Source organism: Equus caballus, chromosome 23 (genome assembly GCF_041296265.1).
Source record: "Equus caballus isolate H_3958 breed thoroughbred chromosome 23, TB-T2T, whole genome shotgun sequence".
In the NCBI taxonomy this organism is placed as follows: domain Eukaryota; kingdom Metazoa; phylum Chordata; class Mammalia; order Perissodactyla; family Equidae; genus Equus; species Equus caballus.
The window spans coordinates 43,782,120-43,804,275 of NC_091706.1; the positions used below are offsets into that span (position 1 = coordinate 43,782,120).

Below are 22,156 nucleotides of genomic sequence, written 5' to 3' on the forward strand. Positions count from 1 at the left end.
CCCTCTGGAAACCATCAATCTGTTCTCCATATCTATATGTTTGTTTGTTTATCTTCTACATATGAGTGAAATCATATGGTAATTGTCTTTCTCTGTCTGACTTATTTTGCTCAGCATATTACCCTCAGGGCCAATCCATGTTGTTGCAAGTGGCAAGATTTCATCATTTTATGCCTAAATAGTATTCCATTGTGTGTGTGTGTGTGTGTGTGTGTGTGTGTATATATACATAAAATATTTTTTTCTTTACGATATCACTAAAATTGTTATTTTAGAACACATACCTAGTTAATAGCCATATTTTAGGAATGAACAAGAGGGTAGAGTGTGTGAAAAACCTTAAAAGACTAAAATTTCCCACTGATATTTTCACGACCTCGGCCCCCAACTATTCTTCTCTACCCCTCTTGCTAAAACAAAATTGTTCAAACAACAGCTGCAGGCATACAGCTCTGAGCTTGCTGCCCCTGTATCCTGTGCCTATAAAATTTTTAAGTTACTTGTTCCCCACAGAACTCTCATATCAGAGCTGTTCTTACATTCAATATTTTAATGAAGACATGAACTACTAGCTTTGATTGGTTTTTCTCTTCCACATGAGGCAATAAAGAAAGAAAAACCATGGCAGTAGAAGTTATCTGTTACTTCGTAATTGTTTGTGTTCATAGTTGATGATGTACAATGATGGTATGGTAACTTCTCTTCCATTATACCATCTTTCAAATTGTACTAAATATTTTTATTTTTATTTTATTTTATTTTTGGTGAGAAAGATTAGCCCTGAGCTGACATCTATTGCCAATCCTCCTCTTTTTGCTTGAGGAAGATTGTCCCTGAGTTAACATTCATACCAATCTTCCTCTACTTCATATGTGGGACACCACAAAAGCATGGCTTGATGAGCAGTACATAGGTCCAGACCCTGGATCAAAACCCATGAATCCCAGGCCACCAAAGCAGAGCACATGAACCTAACAACTATGCCACCAGGCCGGCCCCTGAGTATTTTTATAAAAGTGTTTACAGATGAACACTCTGTTTTTATATTATTATATATATCTGCCAGATCTTCCCCCACCTTTTTTTTTTTTTTTGGTGAGGAAGATTGGCCCTGAGCTAACATCCATTCTCAATCCTCCTATTCTTTGCTTGAGGAAAATTGTTGCTGAACTAACATTTGTGCCAATCTTCCTCTATTTTATATGTGGGATGCTGCCACAGCACAACTTGATAAGCAGTGTGCAGGTCTGCACCCTGGATCTGAACCTGTGAACCACAGGCCAACAGAGTGGAGTACAAGAACTTAACCACTATGCCACTGGGCCAGCCCCTGTTTTTATATTATTATATATATCTTCCAGGTCTTTCCACTATTACTGGGAAATGTATCCTTCTGAGACTGTTGGAGACATCAATGTCAGCACAACTTGGGCTTTTAGAAATAATTTGGTCTTTGAGGGGCTCCAGAAAATTTTCTGAAACATTAAAATAAATAAGCATACAAACAATACTACCTTCAACACTATCCTCACTATCACCTCTACCATTTATTATAAAATTCAAAGTTCTGGCTAACTTTAGAGAGTAATAAAAAAGAATGTGAGGTAAGAATTGACTGTAAGAAAATAAACCTGCCATTATATGCAGTTGATATGATTAGCTACACAAAGAACTGAAAGATTCCTCAAATTGTTAAAATCATTAACATAAGACTGAATACAAGATAAATTTATAAAATCTAATAGCTTTGCTCTGTTTCAGCACTAACTGAGCAAACTAGAACAGAGAATGTACTGTGATCGTTTAAAATATGCCTGCAAATTATACGACATTCCCCCCTTTAGAAGGTGAAGCCTGCTTTCCTTCCCCTTGAATGTGAGCCAGAATTAGTAACTCACTTATAATAAATAGACTGTGATGGAGATGTTATCTGACTTCTGAGCCAAGTTGTCAGAATAACGACTTCCACTGAGTTCTGTCTTGTATTACTCAGTCTGGAGGAAACCAGTTGCTATGTTCTGAGGACACCAAACATCCTGTGGCAAGGCCCTTGTGAGGGAGGAATCATCCTCCTGCCAACAGTCATCACTACCTTGTCAACCATGAGAGTAAGCCACCTTGGAAGTGCATCCTCCTGCCCCAGTCGAGACTTCAGATACTGCAACCCTGATTGACATCTTGACTACTCCTTCATGAGACTCTGTGAGGGGACTGGAATTGGCCATCCCAAAATGTGTCTCTTTGGCATGAGGATTAGTTTGGGCTCATTACTTTTAAAACCTACAGACTTTTGAGAAGCTCTGAAAAGTAGAAGTTAACCCCTTGTAAGAGACGTTTACATTTGTAAGGGAAATCTCCATCTGTAAAGGTGTCTCCCTGTCTATACCAGGAAAAAGGGGGATGACCCTCTCTCTAAAAACTCTTATAAATGAGGAAGGCAAGGACTTAAGTCTGCATAATAGCCTTACTCTTGTTTACTGTGTTTTTCTGGTGATCTCCCGTGACTGACTCCCTGCAACCCCAACATCCTCCTTTGCCTCTAACTGAGGATGGTATTCAAGATGAGGGCCTCCACCATTTTGGCGAGTTGCTCAGTTTTCCTGACTGTCTCCTATGTACACACATTATAAAGCTTTGATTTTCTCTAGTTATTCTGCCTCATGTCAATTTAATTTGTAGCCCAGCCAGAAGGACCTAGACTGGGTAGAGGAAATGTCTTCATCCTGTATAATTCCAAGCCAAAACCACCCTGCTAAGCCACTCCCAAATTCTTGACATGCAGAAACAATGAAGAAAACAAATGTTTATTGTTGTTTTAAGATACAAAGTTTTGGAGTAATTTGCTTTGCAGCAGAGAAAATGAACATACATACGACTTACAATACAACAATAAATATATAAATTATATGGAAATCAACATAATGAAGAATGTTCACTACTGTCACAATGAACAATTAAAAGAAAATGAAGAACAAGTGTAAATATTATCATGCTACAGTACCTTTAGAGACTAATTATATTAAATCTTTAAAGAACAGATCATCTCAATGCTATTTAAAACGTTCCCTAGATACAATGAGGAAAAGCTTCCAAGTTTTGGGGTTTTTTATAACGAGTATAATTTCATGCCAAAACCCCAGATAAGCTATGGATCATCTACAACTAGCCACTATCAAAAGAAAATAACCTATGCCAAAAGAGACTTAGTCCAAGAAAGTAAGGATGATTCAATATCGTCATGCATTGCTTAACGATGAGGAATTTGTGCTGAGAAATATGTTAAGTGATTTTGTCATTGTGTGAACGTCATACAGTGTACTGAAGGGGAATAAAATTTGTCACCCCAAAATGTGTCTCTTTAACATGAGGATTATTTTAGGCTGATTATTTTTAAGAAACAAAAGACTTGAAAGTTTTTCTTGTTAACCCCCTCTAAACTGCCTAAGAGAATTCAGATTAAAAAACCTGTCTCAGGAAGTGAGGTATCACCTTAGCATAACATGAACTAGGTGGTAGACAGGGAGGAATCTAGAAAAGCCCGTTTGTTGGGCTCCCCTCTATGTTCTTCTCTTTCTGTGTGGCCAAACACTTGTTTTCCAAATATTTGCTCCTTTTCACCTCCCTGTGAATTGTCTTCCCTCCCTTTGAAGGCCCTGACTCTCCCACCCCCAACATCTTGTTTTGTCTTTAGCTGAGGGTTGTATTTAAGATGAGGGCTTCAGCCATTTTGGCAAGTTACTCGGTTTTCCTGTTTCTCCTATATATACACGTCATTAAACTTTTGTTTGTTTTTCTCTTATTAACCTGCCTCATGTCAATTTAATTCTCAGACCAGCCAGAAGATCCTAGAAGGGTAGACAAAAATTTCTTTCTCCCCTACAGTACTTACACAAACCAAGGTGGTATAGTCTACACACACCTAGGCTATATGGTACTAATCTTATGGGACCACTGTTGTATATGTGGTTCATTGTTGACGAAACATCGTTATGTGGCACGTGACTGTAGTAGGGGAGTTATTATTATAATTCATCATATTACAAGGTTTAAGGATAAATATGCTATCTTCATGGATGCTGAAGTGGCATTTGACAAATTTTCCATCCTTTCTTCTTCATTAACACTCCTGAGATAATAAACATAGATGTAAACTTCCAAATATAAACATAGTTCTCACTCCCAAAACCACCATCATACTTACTGGGAAACACCAGTAGTAGTCTCCTCATGAAAAGATATAAGACAAGAATGCTCAAAATAGACATTATTATTTCACATATATTGCAGGAATTAACCACTGCAAATAGGAGAAATAAATTAAAGGTATGAAATTGTCATGGAGGTGATAAAATTATCACTATTTGCGTATCATATAATTGTATAGTTGGCAAACACAGAGAACGAAGGGAAAAATATTATCAACAATGATAGAATTCAGTAAGGTGACTGACTGAGAATAAAACTGATATTCAGAAATCAATAGCTTTCTTTTATTCAAACAATAAACTGTTATAAATGGGCAAACTGTGGCCTATCGGTTAAATCTGGCACACTGCCCTTTTTTGCAAATAAAGGTGCATTGTAACACAACCATATTCATCCATTTAAGACTTGTCGATGGCTGCTCTTGCACTATATGGGCAACAGAAACTGTCTGGTCCGCAAAGCCTAAAATAGTTACTCAGAGGCCCTTTACAGAAAAGAATTTTGCTAACTCTTGTTTGAGAAGAGATAGGGGAAGGAAAGATCCCATTTACAATAGGATTTGAAGCGATAATACCTAGAAATAAACTCAAGAAGATGTGCCAAATTTGCTCAAGACAAAGGACATGAAACTTTGAAGACAAACTAATGGAAAAGCATACCATGTTATTGGATCAAAAAACTCAACATGACAAAATGTGATCTTCCAAAAATTAATGTGTAGATGGAACGTAACCCCAATACTAATATCAATAAGAATTTAAAATATTTATGGCATTCAACAACTACAGTGCAGATATTCTGGAAAAATACACAAAAATCTAGTAGTGGCAGCTGCCTGTGGGGAGAAAAAATAACGAGAAGGAGAATTTTTAAGGGATATACTTCTTTCCTTTTTGAATTTTGCTTAAACATTACCTATTTACAAAGAATAAAAATAAAAACTCAATTAAAATCTAAGTGAAATGACAGATAAAATTCCAGGATGGAATTAGAACATATAAGCAGAACAATTATGCCAAATCAATCTGCAAATCAAAGTAATCGCCATCAGAATTTTACTTGAATTTTTGGAAGAACTTGACAAACTCAATAAAACATGAGCATAGAATAATTTATAGCCTATCAATAACTAAATCAACTCTGACTAAGAGTGGAATTTACCTAAAAAGATTTTAATTTATCCTGCAAAAACATAGTATTTAAAAGAATATAGATCATACATTTTGGGGGGGGGGGCGGCCCTCCCATAGAAGTAAATCCTCAAACATAGGAAAATTAGATATGTGTATATAAAAGGTTGGGCAAAGGAATGGGCAAAATATGGGTTGCTTGGTAAACACTGTTGGGAAAATTCATTATGATATTGAGAAAAGTAGAAGTGGATCCTGAGCATAAAGTACCCCAGTGTATTAATGATCTAAATGTGAAAGGAGAACTTATAAACTGAACAGGACAAATTGGAAAATAAATTTTAAGCCACCATTGGGGAAAAAGCTTACCAAGTAAGAACTAAAACGGATAAGTCTTAAGGCAAAAGATAACAGTATTCCAAAATCAAGCATTCTACTCAACAAAAATTAACAGATAGATGAAAAAATAGCTATTCTGATCAATCAAAATTACCTGACAGATTACAGAACCAAGCCATTTTAAAAGATGAAAACAAACAAGTGGCAGATTATAGCATGCATTCTCAGTGGGAGAGACATTGTCTACAAGGTAGCCAAAATTTTTATTTTAGGAGTGACAAAATCTTACTTTTCAATATATAAAGCACAGATACATTCTAGTAAATGTTAGCCCAGATATAGAGAAAGGGAATTCAGTGTACTACTGGTGAGAAAATCATCTGTAGAGTCATTCTAGAAAGCAATCTTATTACTAAAATTAACTATATTTATGCCCCACAATCCCATGCCTAGATGTACACCCTAAAGAAACTCTCAAAAAGTTGGCAAGTGGACCTAAACCATCATGTAATTTATGGAAGTGGGAGCTCATAGCAACTGGTGCCTATTACCAGAGAAATACCTAAGTAAAAGTTGGTGAATTCATGCTATGGAAATCTATGTAGCAGTTAGAAACAAGTAAATGAATACACATACAAGATATATAAAATTCAAACACATATTTAATTTTAAAACTGTAAGAAGCTGAACAAAATTTAGGGCCAACAACATTTAGGTAAATTAAAAATATATAACCACATAAAAACATGCTATATTATTTATATGCACACATGCATATTAAAATTGGTGTCAATGGGGAAAGGAAGGCAGAAGTTAGGATCTAGGATAAAGGAGAAAAAACAAGAGGAGTCTTTATGATCCCTACCAGCACTCTATTCTCTTTATTTCTGAGAATAGTGACTATCACCTTCTAATATAATATTTAATTTACTTATTTTGTTTTTTATTTAATATGTCTCTTTACAGCTGGAACATATGGTCCCCAAAGACCTTTGTTTTGTCCAAGGTGTCTCAAACATTAATATACTTTAAAACGCAATACCTGGCATATAGTAGATGCTAAAAATTATTAGTTGTGTTATCAATAAATTAACGATGATAATTTGCTCATAATTTGCTTTATCAGATCACTTCTTCTGATCATGCTCAGTTGAAACAGCATGCCTCCTCTTGGTGGACAGATTCCTTAGCTGAACAGATGCTGAAGCATGGCTCCTATATTTCCTGTGATCCAGAAAATGTTGCCAATACCATGTTCTACCAAGAAACCTCTGGTGTCCTAAGCTTTACAAGGATTTTGAGGCACTCAGTCAGGAGCCTTTATGTTCATCTTTGGCTATAAGCACTGAATAGAATGACATAGTCCAAACTATCTCCACATCATCATATTGCAACACATTGTCCTTAAGCTAAAATGGCACTTTTGTGACATATTTTTCATGGTGCTCAGTATGGATGCTATACACATCGTTGGCCAGGAAATGGGCAAAAATCATTTCTATATCCACAATATAGATAAATATGAATAAAGGCATGAACTAATTGCCATTTCCTTCATCATATTCATATAAAAGTAACTTTTTATGTAAGTCTTCCTTTTCCCTAAGGTAAGAATCAACACTCCTATTTGCATTATGTATTTTTGGAGGCTAGTCTGACCATAGAAGCTAGATCTGGGCTTTTCTTCATTAATTTTTTGTTTTGTGACTGACGCTATCTGTTAGGATCTCTGAGAAAAGATCTTGAAAAAGGAAGTCTTCATACGCTACCGAAGACAAATTTTCACTTCTTGATTGTAGCTTTCTCTTTAGAAAGCTTTTCTGTTATAGATTTAGCTTCCTCACAAACCAAGCTAAATAAACCTTGTTCTGACAAAGATGACATCTGTTTGGTTGTGGATAAGTAAATTTCTCTAAGTTAGAAAGCAAGGTCATATAATGGACATAGGTCATTCATGGTTGCTTAAAATCAGTTGAAATTTCTGCTTTTTGATAGATCTGTGTAAATCAAATTCTTCTAATGTGTCACACAAAAAACTTTATTTCTGAAACTCACTTGTTGGTAGGATACAGATAGTTGATTCAAGCATCAGTCAAATGCACCTATGCTCGACTTTGACTCAGAATGGGTTACTGGCAAAGAGGGCACCCATTTTGAAGGTGCTGATGGCAGGAAAGGTGACCTCGTTCTGGGTAAGGTAGCATCAGCAGCTGCCTCACAGCTAAGGGGACCTAGCTGGTTCCACAGCATTCTACCAGAGTTCTTGGAATCTCAGTGTAGAGTCAGCTACGGTGCCCTTTCAAAGAATCTGTGAGCTATAGAATAGTACTCTGTAATAAAAGTGTCTCCAAAAAGAAGGGAAAAATAGAATGAAAACACTGGGTAGTAAAACTATGCAAAGTTAAACCCCAGAAGATGGCAAGTACTTTTTAAACTTTTAATTGCAACCAATGCTAAAATATAAGTAAAGCACTTAATACCAGCTACATAGTAAGCCCTGTATTAGAGGTGGCTATTACTTTAAAAATATTTCACATTGGGACCCAAAACATATGCACCCATGTTTATACAAAGTGAAAACAAAAATATCGTGAAATAATAGTTATCCTTACTACTCTTTCATTCAATTCTAACTTAAAAAAAAAAGAATGCAACACACTAAACAATCCACAATTTAAAAAATACTATCATAGAATGACCACACAGGGTTTAAACAGATTAATAGCACTAGTGAAAACTAGGATAGTTGAGTCACGACTCTAACTTTTACAGGCTCATGACATAGGTAGCAGTTAACTCATGCATTCATTCATTAATTTATTCAAGCATGCTTTCCCCGCCAATTATTCTCTAGTGTGCCCTCAGAGACAGAACTAAGGCTTGGTCTAATATGACTATTCTTTTGTTACCATAGAGTCCACCTCTAAAAGAAGGATAGATATACAAAAAAATAAAGAATTGAGAAGCATGGAGCAATGATCAAAAAGGGGATATTTTATTCATATTATTTTTTCTTATTACAAAAAATAATTCATGATCATTCCACAAAGTTTTCAAAATGGAGATTTAAAAAAAGAAAATCATAAGAATCATTCATTAAACCACAAACTAGAGATAACTACACGCTACATGCAGTAGTCTATGTCCAATCAGAAGAAACAGTGATTTAATCAGGGGAAGTTTAATATGAAAATTATTAAATTCTGATAGAAGAGTAATTATAGGATACAAAACAACTTTCATAGCCTTTCATATCCAGGTACCCTTGGGCTGGGATAAATTACCCAAAGATGGACAAACTTAGAAGGGGGCTCCCCTCCCGAAGGCTGGAATTTAGACCTCATTGGACAAGATATACTTGCAACCCACTGAAAGACGGAGAATTTCACTGGTGTGCCAAGGTCAGGGCTGGTCTATATTCATGGAACAAGCAGGAAGCAATCCTCCGAAATGCAAAAGAGCCACAGCTGGGAGTGAGGTGTGTAGGTGTGCAGAGGGACTATGGGCACCAACGTCAACCCTCTGGGGCACAGGCTGAGTCAGGCAAGCTGTAGCTTATGACTGGGCACATAACATTCAAAGAGAATGGGGAAACAGATACAACAGAAGGACTAGAGCTCACAGTAACTCTGTTGGGAGGGCCACAGAGTGGGAAAAACCTTGAGAGACAAACCTGGCCTGGGGTTGAATGAGTGAGCAGAGAGAATCAGGGCCCTGATGAGGGCAGAAGAGAGATTCTATAGGCACACCATCTTCAGTTACTTTTATCTAATAAGTATAATTGACATATAAGATCCTATTAGTTTCAAGCATACATCACAGTGATTCAATATTTATACACATTATGAAACAACACAATAAGTCTAGTTACTATCTGTCACTACGTGTATAGTGCCATTTTCAGTTATTTTAAAGAACTATTTTTTAAATAATTGTGATGCATCAGAATGCTCACCATAAAAAGAGCTTCTGCTATTAATAATAAATGAATAAATCATGTTCAAAAGCCAAAAAAAGAAAATTAAAAACTTTGAGAGACATGAATGGAGAGATATACTATGTTCATAACAGAACTATCCTATATTGTAAAAATGTCAATTCTCCCCCTATTATTTTATGGATTCATTGTCATGCAAATAAAAATCCTTACATTTTTGGTCAAATTTGACAAGCTTATTCTTTAATGTACAAGATAGTGAAGGGGGGTCTAAATAGCCAAGGCATTCATAAAGAAGAAAAAGAAAGTAGACAGAATTGCACTAACGTATACCCAGGCTTATTATAAACATATAATAATTGGAACAGTGTGGTGATAGTCCTGGGCCAGATAAATAGACAAAAGGAACATAAAAGAAAGTCAAGAAACTGACCCACACATATATGGATACAAAATGTGCAGAAATGGCACTGAATATCAGTGGGAAAAGGAGGAGTTTTCCATAAATGTTCTGGAAAATTGTGTATACATATGGAAAACGAACGAAAGCAAATATTCAATTCAGACTCCACATAAAAAACAGTTCTATGGATTAAAGACCTAAATGTGAATGGCCCATCACAATTGAAACAATCATAAAGAGTGATGCCCATGCAAAAATGTGTCTTCAGAAGTTAGCCAACAGATTGTCTATCACCAATCAAGAGCCTGACAAATTTCTCAAATCCAGATAGAAAGAACTAAACAGATCAGTCACAAAGACAGCAGAGAAAGGTCCTCAAGGATTTGAAAATGTGACCCTGAGGCAAAATATACCTAAGGGATTCCTGCAGAGACTTTCAGAGCTTGTTTTGAGGACAAACTTATTGAGTTTACGCCCATCCTCTTCGTACAGAGGCTTTCTTAAATATAGATACGCAATACAAATCATTAAGGGCTAGCAAAACAAACAGTAGTATTTGTAGTTACAAGATAAATTTCAACTAAGAACAAGAGATTTCAAATCTGATCAGAAAACCAAAAGATTCCTACTTCTTGGGATGCAAAATGAACTTAACATTTGAAGCTCAAAGAAAAGAAATCTGTGCTGAGATCCACTAGAAATTAATCCCACCATCTTGTTTGGAAAGACCCCTGAGTGAGAGACTCAAAGGATCTTCATTGGAGCATGCTACTCTGAGTCAAGGTATTGGATCTATGGCACTGAGGAAGTGGTGAATGGATCTCAGTGAGAGTCCACCAAAATTCCCCATGCTTGGTGAACTCCCCAAAGTATCACCAGACAACCTGCTAGTAAAGAAAATCTAAATTTACTAGAAGTGACTGTAGTAAGGGAAAACACCATCTTAGCAAGTTCTTAGCAATGATTTAGAAGGTGGGAGTCAGAAGTGGGATATTTCTATTATATTGGGGTTTTGGCACAAGTGGTTTAGGTAAGGCTTTTGAGTCAGGGGACTGATTAGAATTGTGCAAAGTCTGTGATATGTCTCTTCCAGATTGGTAGACATAACAAAGCGAAGATCTCGAATTAAATATTGAGCAATTGTCTCAAATTTTTTTGCAAAAGTTTTCTGAAACAAGCAATGATGTTAATTATTACCTTATAGCTTTATCTTTCCTGAGCAAAGTTTTCCTGTGAACAAATAGCCTGGTTTGAGGAAATCATCCTCTCTCTCACATTGCTGTGAAATACAAATTGGTACCAAATTTTGTAGAGCAATTCTGCAGAATGTCAAAAGCTTTAAAATTGGATATGTCTTCTGAACCCAAAATTCCACATCTATAAAGTAATGGGACAATTGTGAAAAGGTATGAACACTAGCTTTTGCTTTGTAGTATTAGTACAATAGTGATAAATGGATATAGTCTAAATATCCATCAATAGGAAATTGAATAAATTACAGGTTATTGATGTAACGGCATACAATATGTCCATTAAACTGATATATACTGTAGAACAATATTTTGGTGTGAATAGTTGCCCACGATATGGTATGAGAATAAAACTAGAATTATAATGCAATATTATTGCTATAAACAAAAAAAATTATGTATGTATGAATATAAAAGACTCAAAGTATAATCTTTAAACGATTAACAATGGTTATCTCTTACTGGTAGGGGCTATGACAGTCTTTTATTTTGTCTTCTTAATATGTGTTTATATTATCTAAATTTTTGGATTGAGCTTGTGTTACCTTTACCATAAACAAAAAGACAAATTTTGTGTTAAGGAAGAAAACATTTACATGGGTTAACATTTTTACTTTTAAAAATGTATCACTTAGAAAAGCACTATTTCTGTTTTGTGGTTAAAATACTCTCTAGACTTGTGTAATGGCTAGCGAGCTTCAGTCATGCAAGATGAAAAGTTCTAGAGATCTTCCATACAACAATACACATATAGGCTAACATTACCATGGACACTTAAAATTATGTTAATAGGGTATATTTTGTGTTACATGTTTTTTTAATTATAGTGATTTTTTTTAAAAAAACTCCCTAGAACTCTAGAATGGGTAAATTTGCCCCTATGGCTTTAACAGGAATGACATCTAACTGAAATCAGTTTTAGGGAAATTAGACTTTAATCCAGGAGAGTAGCTAGAGAAGAAAAGAGGGGAAAAAAGAAAGAAAAAATATATATATAGGGTATACATGGTGCGAGTGGGGAGAGTTATGTGGTAATAATCAATCAGAGATTAGGCTGTAACTCAAGGCTGTACTCTTGACTCCCATTAGACTGAACTTACTCTTAACTCCCACAAATAACATTTTCTCCGGTTAAGCTAAATATGAATAGAAATCATAAGCATATGCAGCAAATCTCTAACTCAACCTTTAAATATGTGATTAGTACATGAATATTAACATCAAAAGAGTAATTTCATAGAGTAGGTTTTGTAATGTTAAACTAAATACACTTATCATTTCTTCATAAACATTTATTCCCTAAAGTAATTCCTACACTTTCCTTAGGGTTTGGTATTCCACATATTTCATGAAATAGTATTTAATTTTTCATACTCAGACTGCAGAGCAGTATAGTAATGTATGGAATAAATTTTACCTCTCACATAGTTTTTTTGTTCAGCATACTGATTGCACACTGGAAAAAGATAACTGGTCGACTGAAACTTATGTTTCACATTTTCACAGGAGAAATCTTCTTTCCTGTAATTGGTAATGAAATCCTACAAGACAGCTCTAGAGTAACATTAAACTGACAGATTTGCAATAACAGCAGTTTCATTATAATCATGTCAACACCTATTTCTTCTAAGAGATGTCAATAACTAGGCATCCAGACAATCATCTGCTTTTACTACAGGTGTCTGAATATAAAAGAATATTTATTTTGGGGTGTTTTATAGCTAAAAATATCACTAATCTTATTTCAAAAGTAAAATGCCTTTATTGATTACATGAACATGATAGTTAAATGCTGCTAGTGAATAGACAATCATCTGTTGAGCATCAAGGTGAAAAAGCAAAACTGCTTTAGAATACATTGCACATATTGATCAATTATTCCTGAAAATTGTATTTTATTAAATTATGTTAATTGTCCTTAAATGTCCTCTTGTCTATTATTTAATCTTTTATTTTCTCTCTCAGAAGCTAAGACCTGACAACTGTATGTTTATGAAAACCAACTTTCCGGTCTCTATTAAATTGATTAGTTCAAGAGTTTCCTGACCTTCAAACATGCAGATCAAACTGATTACAACTGATGACAATTTTTTAAATTAAGTTAAATATAGTACCTGTATTTTTTCATTAGATTTTAAGGATATTCAGAATGTAAGTCTTAAAGATATAGTGCCTGACCTGAATCTATCACAAATATACCATTACATTTCTGCTTATTTCTTCAAAATTTTTAATTTTCCCTCTGTCTAGTAAAGTATTATAGCCCTAGTGATGTCAATTTTTTCTTTTTTTCTTATTAAAAAATTCCAAGGTGATTTTTAGTAACAAAACCCATTATTTCTCATGTCTAGCAGTAGCAGAGCTCAGTTTATCAAAACTCTAAAAAGCATGTTTAAAATACTTCTAAAATACACAAATTTATTTTTCCAGATTTAACAGGAAAGATTTTCTTTTCTTCCTTATGGTCAGGAATTAGATAAAGAGTACCTTTAATACATAAAAAGGAGAGAAAACCTTAATCTATTTTCCATAAGGAACAAAGGAATGATTGATCTTTGAAATTTAGGGAAATAATGAGAAAACCAAAATAAGGTCAATTATTTTCCGCACTAACGTTTATGCCATGAAGGTGCTATCGGTGTTCTTCCTCTCGTATATCAGGACAGTCTGTTTTCACTAAATGTCACTCTAAACCCACTTAGAGGACCCAAGCTGTTGCCACCTTGGTCTCACTAGCAACAAATAACTCCACACAGCTACACTGGGAGGGTTGTTCTAGCTACTAGCCATGTCTTCTGCCAAAATAAGAAGTCCAATTTGCACGTCCTACGTATTTTCACTCATATTTCTTTCACATTTTAGCATATGGAAAATGTAACTAATATAGAGAAAATTAAAGGAAAGAGCATTCTGAATGGAATTACAGCCTGAGGTCAGATTTATTTCTATACTTGAAGCAATTGTGCTTCAGTGACAGACATTATTTGCAACTTTATTACCAGCGATTAAAAGGACATATATAAAAAGCATAGAGCAGAGCACGATCTTAGGGTGCGCTGGACAGAGCTCGACCTCCGGTGTCAGTTAGAGCAGAGACTGAGTCCAGTCCCACAAGCTGGGTGATGCTGGGTTAGTTCCTTAGCCTCACAGGGCTTCAGTTTCTCCATCTGGAAACACGGGGAAATCGTTGCACAGGTTGCAGCATTTTGGGTCCCAGGGCAGGCCACCCCAAAACACACCTCAACGGCATACTGATTATTTTGAATTAAAGTTACTTGAAAACTACCCAGAGCAAGAAGACACTTTGACCCTCTTTTTCCCTTGAAGGCAGGGAAAATATCTCCTATGCGAAGGGTGCCCTGTCTGCACCTGGAGGCTGAGAGAGACATTCTTATCACCAGAGTTAGGGAATTCATGGCCGAGAAGTTTGTATAAAAAACTTTGTTAGCTTTTCACTAATTTACTACCTCAAACCCAAACTCTGCTAAATTCCTCACCAATTAAGCACCCAAACCTAAGTTTTTTTGTCCTGCCAAATCCTCACAAATTTATTGTTTCTTTATGTATAAAGACATAAAAGCTGCCTGCTTTTGGTCACTCTCTGAGCATCATTTTTATGACCTCCTGTGCATATTTATTAAGTGGGGTTTTTTCCTGTCAATCTACCTTGTGTCAATTTGCTATTAGTCCAGCCAGAAGAACCCAAGAGGGGTAAAGGGAAAATTTCCCCCTCCCCAACATGCAATATTTGGTGTAATAACCATGAGGATTAAGTGGGATAACATGAAAGCTGATCACTAAGCTCAGTACATAGTAAGCTCTTAATATGTTATATTTCATTCCTAGGATGACAAAAAAGAAAACATGGTTCAGGTAACGGAAAACATTAATTAATATATATATATATAATATAATATATGTATATACTATAATATACATATATACACATATTGCACTGAAAAACAGCAAACTAGCAAACAGATTAACAGAATGAGTTCTTGTTTTATAAGCACACCATCCCTAAATTGTCAGTCATCAATTCTGTTTTGGTTCCTCATTTATTTGAAAAAAGTAATCCGATTAAATTCATCTTCTTTGAACTTAGATTTTTGCAAATGCACACATCTCAGTTTGTGGACTGTAAAGTTTAATGAGGATTAGCTTCATAGCTGAAATTTTTCTTGGGACATTTATTTTCTATTTTCTCTTTTGCAACAATGATGTCTAGCAGAACAAGTTTATCTGAACTAGTAACTGTGTCTATTCAGGTCATTGTTTTGGATTTATTTCTTAGAAGAGCATCATGCAGGGTTTCCCATTACTAAATATCATGGAATTTCTCCAACAATACAAGCTGAGCAAGCCAAGCTACTTCTGCCATTTATCAACTTGGATGTCCTAGAGGGAGAAGAATTAGAATGGAGAACTTAATCCACTTAATGTGAGAAGACTTGACTAAAACCTTATGAGGATCAAACTCAAACTAGATAAAATGAGGATGAAAAATAAAAGGAATTGGTTTTTTTGTTTACTTTAAAGACTAATATTTGAATAATCTTATATGTGTAAATAAGTAAAAATTACCTTTGAACACATTTTAGAATTCTTTTTGAATAAGTTTTGCCACAAAGCCATCTCATTTATGTCAGTTATAATAAACAATTTTCAACATGAAAGGGTGTATCTGTAAAATGCTTACTGTGGTTATATATCATCTCTATTTTGATACTATTATAGCTCAGAGTCAGTACAACTGTAGCTTTGTGCTTGGAATGTTGTCCAGCCCAGGGATGTGATGGGTGTCCCGTGTAAGCTGCCCACAAACCCACCCCTGAAAAACTGCTTTCCTTAAAGTTTATCTTGGCAAGCTGGCATCTGCCCACATGGAGTGCTATTACAAATATCTCCATTAAGCTTATTACCATATTACTCTAGAGGACATGCCACCACCTTAGATACTGTGCACTTCACGAGCACTCTCAGGAGAAATGCATGGTCTCTGTATCAAAACAGCTTTGCAAATACAAAAGCTAAAATCTTCTAGGGAAGATAAATAATGAAATAGCTGCATGAATTTGGACTTGAGAAGGATTTCTTAAACAAAATACAAAAAGCACCAACCAAAAGAGAGAAGACTGATAAACCAAAGATTAAAATTAAGAAATCTTCTTTATCAAAATACAACATTAAGAGAATGCAAGGGCAATCTATGGAGGGGGAAAAGATAGGTGAGATGTATATAACAAATGAAGGTACATATTCAGAGTATACAAAGAACTTCCACAAATCATTGTCAAAAGTCAGACAAATGTGCAATGGACTTCGACAGCACTTCACAACAAAAAAGATTTCCAAATGGCCATTGACATAAACAAAATGTGGTATATCCACATGATGAAATAATAATGGGTACTCAAAAAGAATGAAGTACTGGTACCTGCTACAACACGATGAACCTCAAAAACATTGTGCTAAATGGAAAAAGCCAGTCACAAAAGACCGCATATCGTATGATTTCATTAATATGAAACATCCAGTATAGGCAAATCTGTAGAGTCAGAAATGAAATTAGTGATGTCCAAGGGCTGTGAGTATGGGGAGAAGAATGGGTATGACCGCTAATGGGTAACTGTTTTATTGTGGGGGTGATGATATATTTAAAGTTAAATAGTGATAGTGGTTGCATGACCTATGAATGTACTGAAAACCATTGAATAGTGCTTTAAATGGGTGAACTTTATGTGACGTAAATTATATCTCAATAAAGCTACTAAAAATTAGATGGAATGAAAATTAAAAGTTACAATAAAAATTAGATGGAATGGAAAATAATGTGGTCCAGCACAGCAGTCATAATAAACTAAAACCACAATTAGATATCAGCGTGAACTTTTATACACAGATAGTGGTTAAGAAAATTTGGCGGTATCAACTAAAGTTGAACAGACACATGCCTTTTGACCTAACCTTTTCACTCCAGGTATATAATCACTAATAAGAGTTGGCAACAATATGAAACAACTGGAATTAAAAAGTAGGTCAGGGCTTATTTGTTTGTTAGGGATATGACTTAATTATTAACTAATTCAAAATGAAGGTCAACTGGAATGTTCAGTTGCCACACTTCATACTAGTGGAATAACTTTACTATTCTCAGCGTGATCATATTCCCTTGCAAAGAAAGCTAAATATAAATAGGCGTAAAATACAGAAAACATTTCTGATAGAATTCTTTTTTTGGCCTTTTATTTTGAGCCCATGCAAAGTTCATCGCATAATCCTTGTGTAACCGTAACTGTTACTGTCCTGGGGCAGCGGATAAGGCATAGGGCTAACACTGGCAATTTGAAAGCACCCAATCACTGTCTTCTAAAGCTAAATATGAGACACTGGCACTTTCTATTATTTGATCATTAAGACGCTAGGCGTTATTCCTGTATCATGATGGCAGTTCCGTTCGGAAGCCAACAGACAACATTAAGATCCTCTTCAGGATGCAGTTATAGGTCCTAATTACGCTCACTCCCTCTGGACCACTGCCTGGCTAAGTCCCAGCTCCCTCTCTCCTTCTTGGCATGAAATCTGGCCAAGGATCCAATTATCACAATTTTTTTTTGCCTTTTCATTCCTTTTCAGATAACTCCAAAATGATTATCAGGATGTTGAGAAGTTAAAATTGTGCCCCATCTCCTCCTTTTCTATTTCTTACTAAACAGATAGTGAAAGAACCTGGGGAAGAAACATATAAGCAGTTGGGTAGGTGCCCTTCATTACTCAAAAGTGGGTTCTCCCTCTCATGTTAATTCCTCTGACATGACACTATAAAACTTTCTGGAAAGCTATCTGGTAACATATATCGACAAAATTAAAATAACCACAGTCTTCGACCCAGTTATTATCCTTAGCGAGATTTCTATCCTCATCTAAGAATATGAAATGCACACAAATGAACAAAAAGACATTTCTTGTAAGTAGTATTTATAAAAGGACAAAATTGAGGGGCCGGCCTGGTGCCATAGTGGTTAAGTTTGTGCTCCGCTCCAGAGGCCCAGGGTTTGCGCGTTCAGATCCAGGGTGCAAACCTACACACTTCTCATCAAGCCATTCTGTGGCAACAGCCCACAGACAAAAGAGAATAAGAATGGCACTGATGTTAGCTCAGCAACAACCTTCTTCAAGCAAAAAGAGGAGGATTGAAAATGGCTGTTAGCACAGGGTCAATCTTCCTCACCAAAAAAAATAAAAATAAAAAAGGACAAAATTATATCAAAATCTAAAACATTATGGTAAATGCATAATTAAATAACAGAGTCAATTTTAATAATATAAAAAATTCTTATGATATAATATAAAGAAAAACTACAGGGCATGAAATTATAAATATATATATACACACAGACATATATACATGTATATAACATCACTGTATTAAAAATGAGGTAAGAAAATGATAAATATTGTACCTCATGATTGCCTGGTGCTTTTGATTCTTAGATTTCAAAATTTCTAAGAGAAAACCCTGGGAAAATAATGTAAATTTGATCATTCTAGATGCTGACAATGATTTTCATTGTTTCCTCACTAGCTATAGGATAAAAAGTCAACTCCTTAGCATTAGATAGAAGACCTCTGACAGTGCGACTATTCCTTATTGCTGTAGTTCACTATTACTATTATTTTTCATGAGTTTAACTCATGCTGTAGATAATCTGAACATTAAGCTATATGCTGATCCTTCTTCCTTAAAATTTGTTTATCCTGTATAGCTCTCCAAACTCTTACTCATTCTTCTTTTTCTTTTTTTTGAGAAAGATTAGCCCTGAGCTAAGTACCGGCAGTCCTCCTCTTGTTGCTGAGGAAGACTGGCCCTGAGTTAACATCGTGCCCATCCTCTACTTTATATGAGGGACGCCTACCACAGCATGGTGTGCCGAGCAGTGCCATGTCCGCACCCGGGATCCGGACCGGCAAACCCCGGGCTGCCGAGAAGCGGAACGTGCGAATTTAACCGCTGCGCCACCGGGCTAGCCCCTTACTCATTCTTCCTGAGCCAGTCCATACAACTTTCCAGTGTTAGAATGAGCTACATTTGGATAACATTTCTGTTCTATTGAATCCAGCCATAGCACTTCTCCAGTTTTGTACCACGCATGAATGTGATTAGAATATAATTAACAATTTCATTCAAATAATTGAAAAGGGTGGGTCCCTATGTCAGGCATTGTTTAACTCCCCATTCATCAAGCCAATATTTTTAGTCAGTTAAGCAGGAATTTCTCTATCTTTCCTATCATTCATCCAGTATAGCTCCATCCTCTCCACAAAATCCCAGACCAGACTTCTTAAAGACTTCCTATAATCTAGATACACTCTTTCGACTATATACCCCTATTCTACCTACTGAACTAATAACTTTCTAAAAGAACTGGAACAAGGTTATTTATTCTGACATTTTTAATTGCCAAAGATTGCATTTTGGTTTTCAGTAGTCTATTTCTTTCTAAATGGTTTTCCAAAATAATATTATTGCTGATATATTAGTTCTAATATCAACAACTTTAATATAACAAATGTCCACAATATACTAGCACTTTTGACAGTCACATTATCTAGTTTTTAATCTCCTCAACACCATTCTAAGTTAAAAAGTAATTGTTTCTGTTTTTGAAAAAAACTTTGAAGCTTAAAGGATTTAACTTATTTAAGGACATGTGGTCAGAAATGATCTGGTCCAGGATCCAAATGCAGGTTTGTCTGGCTCCAAAATGCACATCTCTGTACCAAACTACATAAACTGTTAATGCAATGATGTCAAACACATCAGTTTACTTTATTTGCACTATTATTATTTTTTAGCTTATCTTGGAAAAATAGATTAGAGTCAAAACAGAAGATAGAAGTCATTTAAGCTTTTAAATTTATAAAAATGCAGAAGAATTTTTTCTCCATCCCTATGGAAGATAATCTAATAAACAAAAGAGCACTTGAATTAGAACAAAAGCAGCACTGAAGAAGAATAAACAGTTTTCTGATTATAACAGTGAGAATAGGCTAGCAAGAGATGTCCTGAATTACTTGTCCTTGGGGACCAGTTAAATAGGACAGAAAGCCATCTGTTTGTACAGTGTGGGCACTCACTTGCACCACATTAGAAGAACTGAACCATATGATCTCATGAATTACTTCTGGTAATATGGTCCCATTCCAGTGACATTCATCTCTTCCGTGTCTAAATTGCTTCTTCAAGAGAAAGATGACACAGCCAAAGATTTTCTTAGTGAGCTATGCACATTGTCAAGTATATGAGGAGGTTTGGGCTAAAATAAATAAAATTATGGATATTTTCAGTGTACTTTTTGATATTTAAGAACCTTAGCTCTCTGTCTAGAGTCAAAACTAGTTAGAAATAAATTTTGTGCAAAATCCACTCATAACAATCAAATACCATTTGTCAGCCAATATTTACCAAAATTTGGTTGATATTTTAAGGTTAATGCTATATTAAAGAAAATATATTTATTTTCTCATAATAATGGGTCCATGCTTTTAGTTCTACCTAAGGTTCACAAATCCCAGTAAGTGTATAGAGAAAGTAGTAAACTCGCTAGATGATGAAAAACACTCATTGCAATACTGCAAATCTGGGGGAGAGTGGCATTTCCAATTTGATACAAGATTAATTTCTAGTTAACCAGTAATTCTGTATGACAGATTGAAGAAAGACCAAAATGAAGAAATGGTTCATGCCCCTAGTGAAAAATCTTGTGGTTGGAAACAAATGCGTGAATATACTGACTTCCAGTAATATAAATGACAATACTTAACAATCAATATTAATTAATGGAAAATAATGAATGGTTGGATTTCATTTTTCTCCTTTTTTCTTCAATTACTAATGGACAAGTCAAACCTATTCTCTAAGAATAAAACACACAAAAGGGCTTTAAACTTATTTAATAAACAATTGCATTGAAAAGATCAATTATCTAATACCATGGAAAATTAAATTAATGCAGTTCCATTAACATCGAGGGCCTTTGGAATCTTAAACCTTTTGCTTGGTGCTTGAAATATGCTATATATTTAATTTTTTGAACAATATAATCGTTTGGCATTATTATCTTCACTTTAAGTTGAGAAATCGAACTTAGGAAATAGACTTACTCGCTCACATTCACTCAACTAGAATTGGAAAAGACAGCGTTTGAACCGTGATCCATATGTCTCCAAACAACATGGCCTCAGGAAAAAGAGGCTGAATGTGAATTTTAAATTATTTTAAAATGCAACATATTTACGTAGTAATATTCTCAAACATATACATAAATGAGACGTCTACAATTACTTTATTATGTTCGCATAATGTCCCCTTTGCCTCTTAAATATTCAGTAATGACTGCCTGTGTCTCCTGTGAATGCTTTCGAGGTTGGTTGGTTGTCTTGTTTTCCCGGGTTTTGGGTGCAAAATGAGGGAGGGAGTGAGTTCCACCCCCGACTGGGGATCGTGTACCACCAAGTGGGCATGCGCAGGACTCTGAGGCAATTCATATGCAGGACTCAGCGGGTAGTGACTGGATTTCTAAGCCGGAGATGACCATTAAATTCCAACTGCTGCGCTACCACACAAGCATACATAAACAGACATCTTCGGAAAACAATGGAACAAAAAATTGAGGTTTTAGGCAGTCTCAGCTAGATCCTCTCCGTTACGGGGAGACCACAGAGAACTCTTTGCAAGTTCTGCATTAAACCTAATAGAACACAAACTATTTTTCACGTTTGAGAATTAGTATGTATGTCATTGCGCTCAAACCAAGGCAATAATAGTTCTAATGAAAAGAAAATGCTATCTAATCTAAGTTGCATTTCAAATACTCCAGATTTATCAGAA

At 35.3% G+C, this 22,156-nt stretch overlaps 1 protein-coding gene and 1 long non-coding RNA gene across 46 annotated transcripts in view; one reads left to right on the forward strand and one right to left on the reverse strand.

The window, feature by feature from the left end:
• Nucleotides 1-22,156, reverse strand: part of PTPRD (protein tyrosine phosphatase receptor type D) — a 2,083,106-nt gene that overhangs the window by 1,490,612 nt on the left and 570,338 nt on the right. The gene's annotated exons all lie outside the window — the stretch shown is intronic.
• LOC138920449 (uncharacterized) overlaps nucleotides 11,282-22,156 on the forward strand; it is a 37,114-nt gene continuing 26,239 nt past the window's right edge. The window contains exon 1 of one of the 2 annotated variants that reach the window (XR_011431620.1): nucleotides 11,282-11,421. This is a non-coding gene — a long non-coding RNA (uncharacterized lncRNA). The remainder of the gene's footprint in view (nucleotides 11,422-22,156) is intronic. The other variant, XR_011431619.1, reaches the window with a different exon arrangement.